The 11,332-nt window shown below is 40.6% G+C and overlaps 1 non-coding gene across 1 annotated transcript; it reads left to right on the forward strand.

Annotated features, from left to right (window-relative positions):
- Positions 1-10,576: 10,576 nt before the first annotated feature.
- LOC120533145 lies at positions 10,577-10,636 on the forward strand. Its single transcript, XR_005634442.1, has one exon. It is a non-coding gene; the product is annotated as a U7 small nuclear RNA (small nuclear RNA).
- Positions 10,637-11,332: the final 696 nt, after the last annotated feature.

An 11,332-nucleotide genomic window follows, 5' to 3' on the forward strand; every position in this document is an offset into this window, starting at 1 on the left:
CCAGCCATTTTAGCTGTAGACTGTCCTCCAAAAACTGTGACACACAGACAGACACACATCCATCATGGAGATATTGATGTCTTTGGTATCAGGGTACCCTAAAAGGTCGAGATCTGTCGAAAACCGGAGATCGAAATTTTTGACAAATCTAAAGCTTTCGCTCCTCCCTCATAGACGATAGCAAGAAAACAATAAGTGTTTAACTCAGTGCATAAAATTTAAATAGAAATTGAGCCTTTATAAATCTCAACAATCTTCTAAATTTATCCCCAGTGAAGCTCAGACACTTGATTCGTGATATGGGAAGTTTGGGCATCCCACCAAGCATCAAGCAGTGCAAGGAAATGACTCACAAACAACAATCGAGGGGTTCAGGGGAACTGGAGACCCCACCGAAGCAACAGGTGCCGCCGTGCCACTAAGCAAATGAAACATAGTCAACGAATTTTGTCCCTCGTTAACACCTGCACTGCAATTCAAAAACAGATGCACTGCACAGCTAAAAATGGCTGTGCTTCTGCCAGGACCACCAGCAGGAGAGATGGCCAGAGTATAAGCAGCAGGTGTTTGCATCCAGTTCAGTCCCCCTTGTCCCTCCCATCCCCCCGGCAAAAATTTCAATCAAACAATGAAATCAGTGATGCTTTATGATCAAGATATGTCAGGAAAATGAGTAAGCATTACTGTGATGTGGAAAGTCATCATGCAGTTGCTAAATCTGAGATGCCCAGCATGTTTCCGTTGTTTAAATTGACCTGGTCTGGCAATTAGATCAACAGCTGCAGTCGGAAGTCTGACATAACTCGAAGTCATGTAATGTGACATCAGCTTTACTTCCAAAACACAACCAGCATGCAATATAGTTGGGGGGAACAGGGGCAGGAAGGTCATGGGCCAAGACAATTTTTTGTTCATTTGGGCACAGGTAATGGCGCACCTTGTACCAGTCCGGTGCCGCTAAGATTCACACCGTCGAAGAGATGGTGATTTATTTATTTTTTTGGTGGAGATTCCAGCCTTGGCCCTACCCTCACACACTCACAAGCAGATGATATAATAATTAAAGAATGTATTAACCACTGACAAACAAAATATAATTACACGCTAAATAATCCCACCCCAGTCCCTTTACGGCAATGTACAATAAAAACAAACAAACCTCAACAATAATCACTGACTATGAAGTCCATGAAAAACGGCAATGCAATGATGGAGGTAGATAGTCCAGAGATCAGCATGTTGAATGGGAATGTAAAGATAGTCCTACTGGTGTTTCCTGATGAAATGAAGATGGGTGAATGGGATCAGGAGCGCTCCTTTCTTCACAGGATGACAACAAATCCTTGGACAGTCTTCATGTGCAGGAGGACACCAGAAAGACCATAGCCCAAAACAGGAGATGGTCCAGGACAACAGGTACCAGAACGAAAGTTAGACAGACAGGAACTTCAGACCCGAAACACAAAATACTTCTGCTTCACTTGGTATCCCTAGCCCGCTTTTAAATGTCGCGCTGGCCTCCTTGTACCCAACCGCCCCTGCACACTAAGTAGATGACCAATGAACGCCACTGCAGGGACTGCGGGGAGTTGAAGTTTCAATCCCCAGTAGCACCATTACATCCTTACATTTAACTGTGTAATGAAAGGAGAGATCATTATCTCTCTAACCCCTATTTCCACTGAATGTTTTTCTGCCACACTGGAAAATTCACTGTTTTTTTAAATAATCTATCTGAAATGTAGTATATGTAAAAATTAACATTGTATCTCCAGAAATGTGGGGCCCAGGTTGATTGGAGTGACTGAGCGAGTGGGTGTGAGTGAATGTGATGATTTGTACATTTATAAGACATTTAGAAATATTTCTATTCTTGCTATAGATTTAAATGCTTAACTCTCTTTAGTTGATTTCATTATATATTGCACTTCCTCTTTGCAGTTTGCTCCCTTCAATGTATCTTAATAATGACCATTAAAAAAGAGACACCCAGGCAAACAACACTGAATCGTGAAAGGCTGCAATTACTTTAGCGTCACTAATTAGTCAATAATAGATTAATTAAACAATTAGAACACCTGGAAAAGTAGAATGAAAATCAAGATGAAAATATTGTTAAAAAGAAAAAAATACATTTCCATATAACTGCTTAGTACATTGCCTCGCAGTTAGGAGACCTGGGTTCTCTGCCCGGGTCCTCCCTGTGTGGAGTTTGCATGTTCTCCCCGTGTCTGCGTGGGTTTCCTCCCACAGTCCAAAGACATGCAGGTTAGGTTAGGTGCACTGGCGATCCTAAATTGTCCCTAAGTGGTGTGTGTGTGTGTGTGTGTGTGTGTGTGTGCGTGCGTGTGTGCCCTGCGGTGGGCTGGCACCCCGCCCAGGGTTTGTTTCCTGCCTTGTGCCCTGTGTTGGCTGGGATTGGCTCCAGCAGACCCCCGTGACCCTGTAGTTACGATGTAGCGGGTTGGATAATGGATGGATGGATGGATGCTTAGTACATTTTAATATTTTTTTTTAACAGATTTAGTGTATTCATTTATATATTGTTCGCAAAACAGTTCACTTAATTAATGTAATCCACCTTGGATTACAGTTTCTGTCTGGATGTACAGTATGTGCTGTCCAGTGCCCAAGTGTTTGTGTGAGTTAGTACTGATTAGATAAGTGTACGTGTCAGAGAGCGCTCCAATATCATTTCAAACCCCACACTGCGTCAGGAACCTGGTAGGACAAAACTTTACATTGCTTTCAGAAAGTTGTTCACAGGGCGTTTCAGTCACACATCCATCATCAATTGCCCCTGCTATACTGGACTGTTTTGGACCTTGTTTTTAGTCTTTATTGTTTGCTGTTAATGTAATTTATTTTTGAGGTCAGGGATTTGGGAATGGCCTTGGCACACGTGTCTTTGGTTATATTGTGTGTTCTTTTTTCATTATTTGATTAATATATTTCATTGTTATGTTTCTACTAATTGTGTCACTAACAGTGTCTCTCTGTGTGAGTGTGTACGTGACGGGTCAAGACTGTGTATTTTCTTGGGGTCCCCACAATAAAATAAACAAATCACCATCTTCGGACGGTGTGAATCTTAGTGTCACTCACGACGCTGCACGTTTAACACATTGGCATTGATTGATGAATTTATGCACTCGATGGACTCACCAATGGTACCAGAACATCCTCCGAGAGCAACTTCTCCCAACCATCCAAGAACAGTTTGGTGACCATCAATGCCTTGTCCAACATGATGGAGCACCGGGCAAAAGTGAAAACTAAATGGTTTGGGGAACAAAACATCGAAATTTGGGGTCCATGGCCAGGAAACTCCCCAGACCTTAATTCCATTGAGAACTTCTTGTCAATCCTCAAGATGCGGATGGACAAACAAAAACCCACTAATTCTGACAAACTCCAGGCATAGATTATGCAAGAATGGGCTGCCATCAGTCAGGATTTGGCCCAGAAGTTGATTGACTGAATGCCAGGGTGAATTGCAGAGGTCTTGAAAAAGAAAGAAGGGCCAACACTGCAAATATTGATTCTTTGCATAAACTTCATGTAATTGTCAATAAAAACCTTTAAATCTTATGAAATTCTTTTCATTATTCTATAAGGTGGTCCAGATCTAATTATGTAATTCTCATTACGTTATAACTTATTGTTTATTACATAGAAAATCACAGGAAACATCTTGGACCATCGAGAAGTGTGCAGACTGATGACATGAAGAATCATCTTTGCGCCGAACTGGAATCGTCTCTGGATAAATCAAACTCATCCAGATGGTCTGGATCTGCATAATTATATCTAGACCACCCTGTGCAGTAAACCATAAAAACATCTGTGAAAAAGATCTAAAAACACTGAATCAGCAAACGTTTTGAAAAGCAACACTTGTGTCATTCTCAAAACTTTTGGACACGGCTGTAGATAGATGGACAGGTAAAATGAAAACATGTAAGTGAAATTTCTCATAAAGTTTCCAAGAAATCGCTATAATATTGTAGCGGTAAGGGGCCACTAAGATTCACACCGTCAATGTGACGGTGATTTATTTATTTTAGTGGAGGAGATCCCAGGGACATCCCCAGCCTTGGATCGACCCACACACACTCACAACAGAGACCAAATAAAGCACGCTGGGAACATTAAACAATTAAGAATATAATGAAATTAAATTAACTAAATGAAAACAATAATACCACCCCTGACCCCTTTGGTGATATTACATTTAACATAAAAACACAAACACCACACAGCAAAGTCCATGGAAAAACCAAATGAGAGGTGACGAGATTAAGTCCAGTGATCTGTATGTTGAAAGGGAAGAGAAAACAGAGTCCTACTGGTAGTTGCTGAAAGTATGAAGACAGATGGATAATTCAGGAGTGCTCTTTTTCTTGCGGGAAAGCCAATGAATCCAAACACAGTCCTCAGTACACAGGTAGACAGACGATCCAGACCCCAACAAACGAATACAATCCAAGAACAATGGTTAAATATGGCTGAATTAACAGCAGGCAGTCCGACAGATAAATGCAACACACAACGTACAACAACAAAAACACGTTTTTTTCTCTTTGGGCCACCTGCCCTCCTTTTAACCTTATTTGACCACCTTTGACCCCAACAGCCCCTACCTGGACTGCTGGGAGATGCAGTTCTTACTGCTAGTAACACTGCTACAATATATTAGCATAATTTGTAAGACCAACATCTTAATTTCCACATGTGTGCAGGAATTCAAATGAAATTTTAAATGAAATGACAGTTATTAACATTACACTCAAGTATCATCAACACTTTATAAAAGTCTTAAAACCCGCTAAATTAAAATGGAGGAAGATATTTGTAGCAAGTCAAGTGTGGCAGGGAATTGTGCCCCGAAGTTAAATCTATTATTTCCGCGATCTAGGATGACTTTAAGCCTCATGTGCTGGAATGCACCCAGAATTTCCAAGTGCGGCTAAATTTCCAGATCTTGTAAAACTTGTTTGGTTGGTAGGTGTGAAAGAATAAATATAAATATAATACAATGTAGTATGAATGAAAAAGTACAGAGATTTGAAGAAAACGTACAGTTTCGCTCAATGTAGGAACAATCCTATGAGAAATAAGGCGAGACTCCACATCAAAGAAAACAGCTAGAAGCCCATCATCATGTCTGTGTGTTCTTTGTCCCCTTGTTTTTAATCTTATTTTTAACACTACAAGTGTCCTTAAAGGCTCCTGTATCATATGTGGCCATGTGATGTCCTCTCTTATATAAATATAACTTATCGTTTTGACTTAAGCTTTATTTTCCACTGCATTTTTTGGTACTTGCATATTAGATTTACAGTATGTGAATTTGGGTTTTTGAACATTGTCTGTTTTAAACATCATCTTTAGATCTTCCTTTGCCTATTAGCACATTTACAGGTACAGTAATCCCTCCTCGATCGCGGGGGTTGCGTTCCAGAACCCCCCGCGATAGACGAAAATCCGCGAAGTAGAAACCATATGTTTGTGTAGTTATTTTTATATATTTTAAGCCCTTATAAACTCTCCCACGCTGTTAACATTATTAGAGCCCTCTAGACATGAAATAACGCCCTTTAGTCAAAGGTTTAAACTGTCCTCTATGACAAGACAGAGATGACAGTTCTTTCTCACAATTAAAAGAATGCAAATAGATCTTCTTCTCTTCAGGAGCAGAGAATTTCAGAGGGAGAGAGAGAGAGAGAGCGCTCGCAAAGAAAAGCAAACAATCAAAAAATCAATACTTGTGCTTTTAAGTTTGTTGCAGCAGCGTTAGTATCTTCTAAGCAAACAGCCTCTGTGCAAACAGCCCCTCTGCTCACATCTCCTCCGTCAGGCGCAGAGAACGTCAGAGAGAGAGAGCGAGATTAAAGCAACAATCAAAAAATCAATACGTGTGCTTTTGTGCTTTTAAATATGCCGAGCACCGCAATAAAGCAGCATTTTTTTAGAGGAGCGTCAGTATCTTTTAAGCAAACAGCACCTCTGCTCACAGCCCCTCCGTCAGGCGCAGAGAATGTCAGAGAGGGTGAGAGAGAGGCAGAGACAAGCAAACAATCAAGCTCCGCGCGGGATGCATATCTTATAGCATTGAGGAGTTTTAGTTAATATGTAATACATGCTCTGATTGGGTAGCTTCTAAGCCATCCGCCAATAGCGTCCCTTGTATGAAATCAACAGGGCAAACAAACTGAGGAAGCGTGTAGCATAAATTAAAAGACCCACTGTCTGCAGAAATCCGCGAACCAGCGAAAAATCTGTGATATATATTTAGATGTGCTTACATTTAAAATCCGTGATAGAGTGAAACCGCGAAAGTCAAAGCGCGATATAGCGAGGGATTACTGTACATGCACTTCAATAACCCGTGTGGCATATGGCCGGTAGTTTATCCTGGCCAATACCTCCAGGCCGCCAGATGGAGCCCTCCCTGCAGTATGGAGGTGCCCCGAAGACCAGCAGGGAATCCTGGACAATGGAGTTTTTATCCACAGCCCTGCTGGATACCATGGGGGCTGCTAGAGGATGCTGCAGGGAGGAACAAAGACTATTTGCCCTACACCCCGGAAGTACGTCTGAGTCACATGGACAAGAGGAATGACATGCTTCTGGGGTGAAAAAAAGGACTTTTTATCTGACCCGGAAGTGATAGGAGATCACATGGACTGGGGATTGGAAATACTTCTGGGTCAGGGACTATAAAAGACTGTATGGAACACCAGAGCGTTGAGCTGAGCTGGGTGGAAGGGTGGCAACGTGTCTGGGAGTGGTGGATTGGTTTATTATTGAGTATTGTGTTATTTATGAGTATTGTGGAGAGGAGGGTGCTTTGTGCACTGTGCAGTTCAAATAAAATAATAATTTGGACTTTTATCTGGTGTCTGGGGTCAAGTCTGAGAGTTCAAGGGAGCGATCGCGCCCCCTATCTGTCACACCCGGTAATTCATAGAAACCTGATATCAAAAATTCCGATTAGACAACTCAGGTTATTGGCCTCTGAGAAACTGGATTATCAGAGGTAGATGTCTCCACGAATAATCTGATTATGTAGTCACGTAAACCCTTAAATGGGTTACTGTTTAGGATGTTTGCACTCTGCGTATGCCTGTTGCACTCTGTCAGCCTGCACATGTATTTAATTCACACAATTTCAGCAGCCACAGAAAGAAGAGTCCCCAAAATCAATTTCCAGAGGCAAATGTTCAGGTGATCTCATTATTCCTTCTCCTCTCTGAAATAATCTGTCTCATTATTCAGAAATCTCTAAATGTGTGTTGATGAGATGAACGTGCAGCACTAAACTCAGACCTCCAGTCCCCTTGTTACGCAACATCATGCTTCCCAAATTTAACTAGTTATCATCCTCTTTAATAAAAGCCCGCTGTGCGTCCAGGTGTCCGTGTGTGTGTGTGTCTTCTGGTGAAGTGCGCATGCGCGGGGCCGCGTCGCACATCGCACCGTGCCCCACCCATGAGCACGGCACCTTGGACGCACACACACTCGAAGCTGGGCACACAGTAAATGGCCTATCTACGGCAGCGCACAATAAGCAAATAAAGCACACACACCGGAAGCTGGGCACACAGTGAATGGCCTTGCCGCGGCAGCGCATGATAAGCAAATAAAAGACATCATTGCTGGGGAGAGTGCTGATTAGGTAGGCGCGGCCGCACACATAAAATCCGTTGCTGAGGAGATGCCACACATAAAATAATCAGCTACACGCCAGCACAGATTAAAATACAGATTAAAATACAGTACTTGCTGGGGAGACGACACAGTCACGATTATCAACTGCACGCCATGCATTACATCAGTTGCTGGGGACACTCTGCTGATTGCCCACTGTTGTGACAGAAAATTAAAGTCATATTACGGACATCAAAGCCAGAATTACTGTCAGAGAAAATTACAGGCATTTTACGGAAATACAAACCAGTATTACTGTGAGAGAAATTTAAAGGCACACAATACAGTGACGCATATTACAGCCACGTACAAGCCATTACTATAAGAGAAAATATTACGGACATATCTACTAACAACATGCCACCCAAAATAAAAAAGCACACGTCAAGTAGGACAAAAGACACGGACAATCAAATCCTATATAAGCAACATCTCCTGGAAGAACGGTCAGCTCAACAAGTAAACATCAACAAAAGAAAGGCTGAAAGACAAAGAAAAATACGAGCAAATAGATCGATTAAAGAAAAAGAGTGTCAGAAAAACGCTAAAAGAGAAAGACTCAGAAGAACAAACCTTACAAAAAGTTGGCATTTACTTGCCAGAACCAGTATTCAGCCACGGTCAGTTATATATTGCATTATCAAGAGTTAGAAGTTTTCCAGATGTTGTTGTCAAGGTTGTAGATGGTCCTGAACAAAGTAAACTCTTGCCAAACTCAGAAAGAATATTTATAAGAAATGTTGTCTGTAATGAAATTTTATAGAAAAATTTCATGAGGTAAAAAAATAGAAAATTTTTCCTAAATATCTTCTTCAGATATTGTGTATTACAGATTATTACAAAGTTTTATACTAAGGCAATATTAATTATACTTACTGTATTGTCATATACGTTTCTATTTTATTTTTATTATTATTTTACTTTAGGCTTCTTGCAAAAATATTTTTGACAAAAAAAAATTAAGACAAGAAACAGAATGAGGTCAACGTCCCTTGCCATTTAATATAGGCTGGTCCAACTAATGTTCATGCACTACCGTTCTAACGCCCGTTGTTGTAATGGGCTTAATGTCTAGTACTATAATATTTCTATAGACAACGTTATACTTTGAAACTTCTTGCACGCACACTCTACCTGGAAGGGAGCCTCTCTCTGTATAGCCTTTCCTAAGATTCCTTCCATTTTTTTTAATTACAAGGTTTTTTTAAATTTTTGGGAAGTTTTTTCTTGTCTTCTTAAGGATTCAAGGGTGCAGTCAAAAAACAGGGCATGTTGAAGCCCATTGAGGCATTCCTTGTGTGATTTTGGGCCATACAAGAAATACATTACTATTGTTGTTGTTGTTGTCTCTCTATTATAAAAAAAAATCTTATCTGGGAGACGAGACGTGATCTTCTCGGAAGACAATTGGATGTCCCGTGAGAAAAGGCAGAGAGGCAGAACAGGACCAGAGAAAATACAGTCCCCTGCGGCGCTCCTGTGTTTCTGACCACAATGTCAGACCTGCAGTTCCCGAGACGCACATGCTGAGGTCTGTCTGTAATATGACAAAACAACTAAATCCGTTACCAAGATCAATAAACTTTCCACATTCGCCCACACTTCTTGTGTCCTACTGCGCTCCCAAAACACGTGTCTGATTGTCTCCACCTGGGCACAGTCTGGTCTTGGACACGTCCTTGTCTGTGTCAACCCTTGTCTATACATCCTCTTCCCCACTCGCTCGTCCAGTTCAAGTTTTTTAAAGCCCTTTTGACTGTACCACTGCCCAGATATCCACTTCAAACTTTATTGTCCCTCCTCCATTGTACCCCTCACAGCCTTATACAAATCTTTCTGTTTGCATCATAAAACAGTCTCTGCAAATTCCTTTTGATTTGTTTTCAGTTTTGCTGCACATTCATAGACTCCTGGTCTCTTTTCTGCCCTTGGTGTCAAATTTAACCACACTGTCAGAGTCCTCATTGCTGATGTGACTCACAGAGCTACAAAATATTGGAATTTGTGTATAAAGGCTAAATTGTTAAAATCTCTGTCATATCACATTTGACTCTAGCTAGCACTATTCCTGACTTTTTAAACAACTCTCATGGCTTGTGTTTCAGTGCTGGTGCATATACATTTATTACTGTACTTATTTCTCCACTATCTAATCTAAGTTTCATTACTATGTACCTACAATTTATTACCGTGTCCACTTTAACAATCTCATTATTTGGATTTTTTTATTAACTCCGCCATTCCTGCATTTCTATTTTCATTTGTTCTAAAAAAAATGCTGGTCCCTTCTTCCAACAATCTTCATATTTTTTATATTTGGCTCTTAAAGGAATGTCACATTCCTTTATCACTGTTTTGTCTGCTTTAGCAGCGTCAAGAGAGACAACAATTAGCTCTCTTCTTGCAATTTGCTCTATACTTTTTACATTAAGGGATGCAATTTTTAACATCTATGTGCATTGGTTTATATTTTTTACATCTTCTTGCCTTTTCTTTTCACTATTAAAGGTTATTAAAAGTTTGTTTCTTGTCCCATTTTCCCTTTATTTCTTCCCTTTTGCCTTGCGTCTCTGCTTTAGATTGACATTTCCAGGAGGTGTGGCGAGTTGAAATGACCTCATTGGCTGAATCAGATAGTCATTTGCATATAGTGCTGTTTCATTTATTTTACTTTATTTTGATAGTTTCAGCATCCATATGACACACAGTTTTACATTTTGCCTAAAAGAACTACATGTTTCCTTTTGTTAAAGTCTACTTATTATATTATCTTCAAATTGCTAATTTTATGAGAGTACAGTTGAGTACCACAAAGCAGAATATGTTTAAGTTCAGAGGGTTGCTGCTGAGCCAAGGTGGTCAGTAATGGATTTTAGCTCTTTAAGTATTTGTCCAGTAGGTTTTCTCATGAGAGAAAGCCACCTTGTTTTGTAGAAAAAAACATTATGACCTTTTTTTTTGTTTGCTTCATTTTAATTTGTAGTGATGGAAAGTTCGGATCATTTTACTGACTTGGATCTTTGAGTCTCAGTCAGCAAAATGAATGAATCATTTTTCGAGTCATTTTGTTCAATTCTCTTTCCGGCTCAGACTGCATAGGTTAAGCTTATGGGGCTTTCACGTGATGAACGAACGAGTCAAACCCGAAGACTCGAAAGATGAACTAATCAATTCTGTTTCCGGCTCAGACTGAGTTGGTTAAGCTTATGGGGCTGTCACGTGATGAACGAACGACTCGAAAAACCCGAAGACTCGAAACAGGTGAATCAATTCCAATACAGAAACTATAGGAAGTTGTGCAAATGTGCATGCGCGACTGAACGAATCACTCCCACGAGATGACTCGTTCTTCCCGAGTCACATTAAAGATTCGTTCAAAATGAACGAATCGTTCAAGAACGACCCATCACTATTAATTTGTGATATTTTATTTAGAGAGAGCTATGCTTTGTAGCCTTAGTCAATTTTTGCAAAGTGTTTGATTTAGTTGATCAAGCTGCCCTGCGTGGACCTCTGAGGGTTTGTGGGATCACCTCGAGGTTACTGGATATCATGGTTGGCCTGTACACTGGTACTGGGAGTGCTGTGCAGAGTGGAGACAGGACATCTGTGTTTTTCC

The sequence above is a fragment of the Polypterus senegalus genome, chromosome 7 (genome assembly GCF_016835505.1).
Source record: "Polypterus senegalus isolate Bchr_013 chromosome 7, ASM1683550v1, whole genome shotgun sequence".
Lineage (NCBI taxonomy): Eukaryota > Metazoa > Chordata > Cladistia > Polypteriformes > Polypteridae > Polypterus > Polypterus senegalus.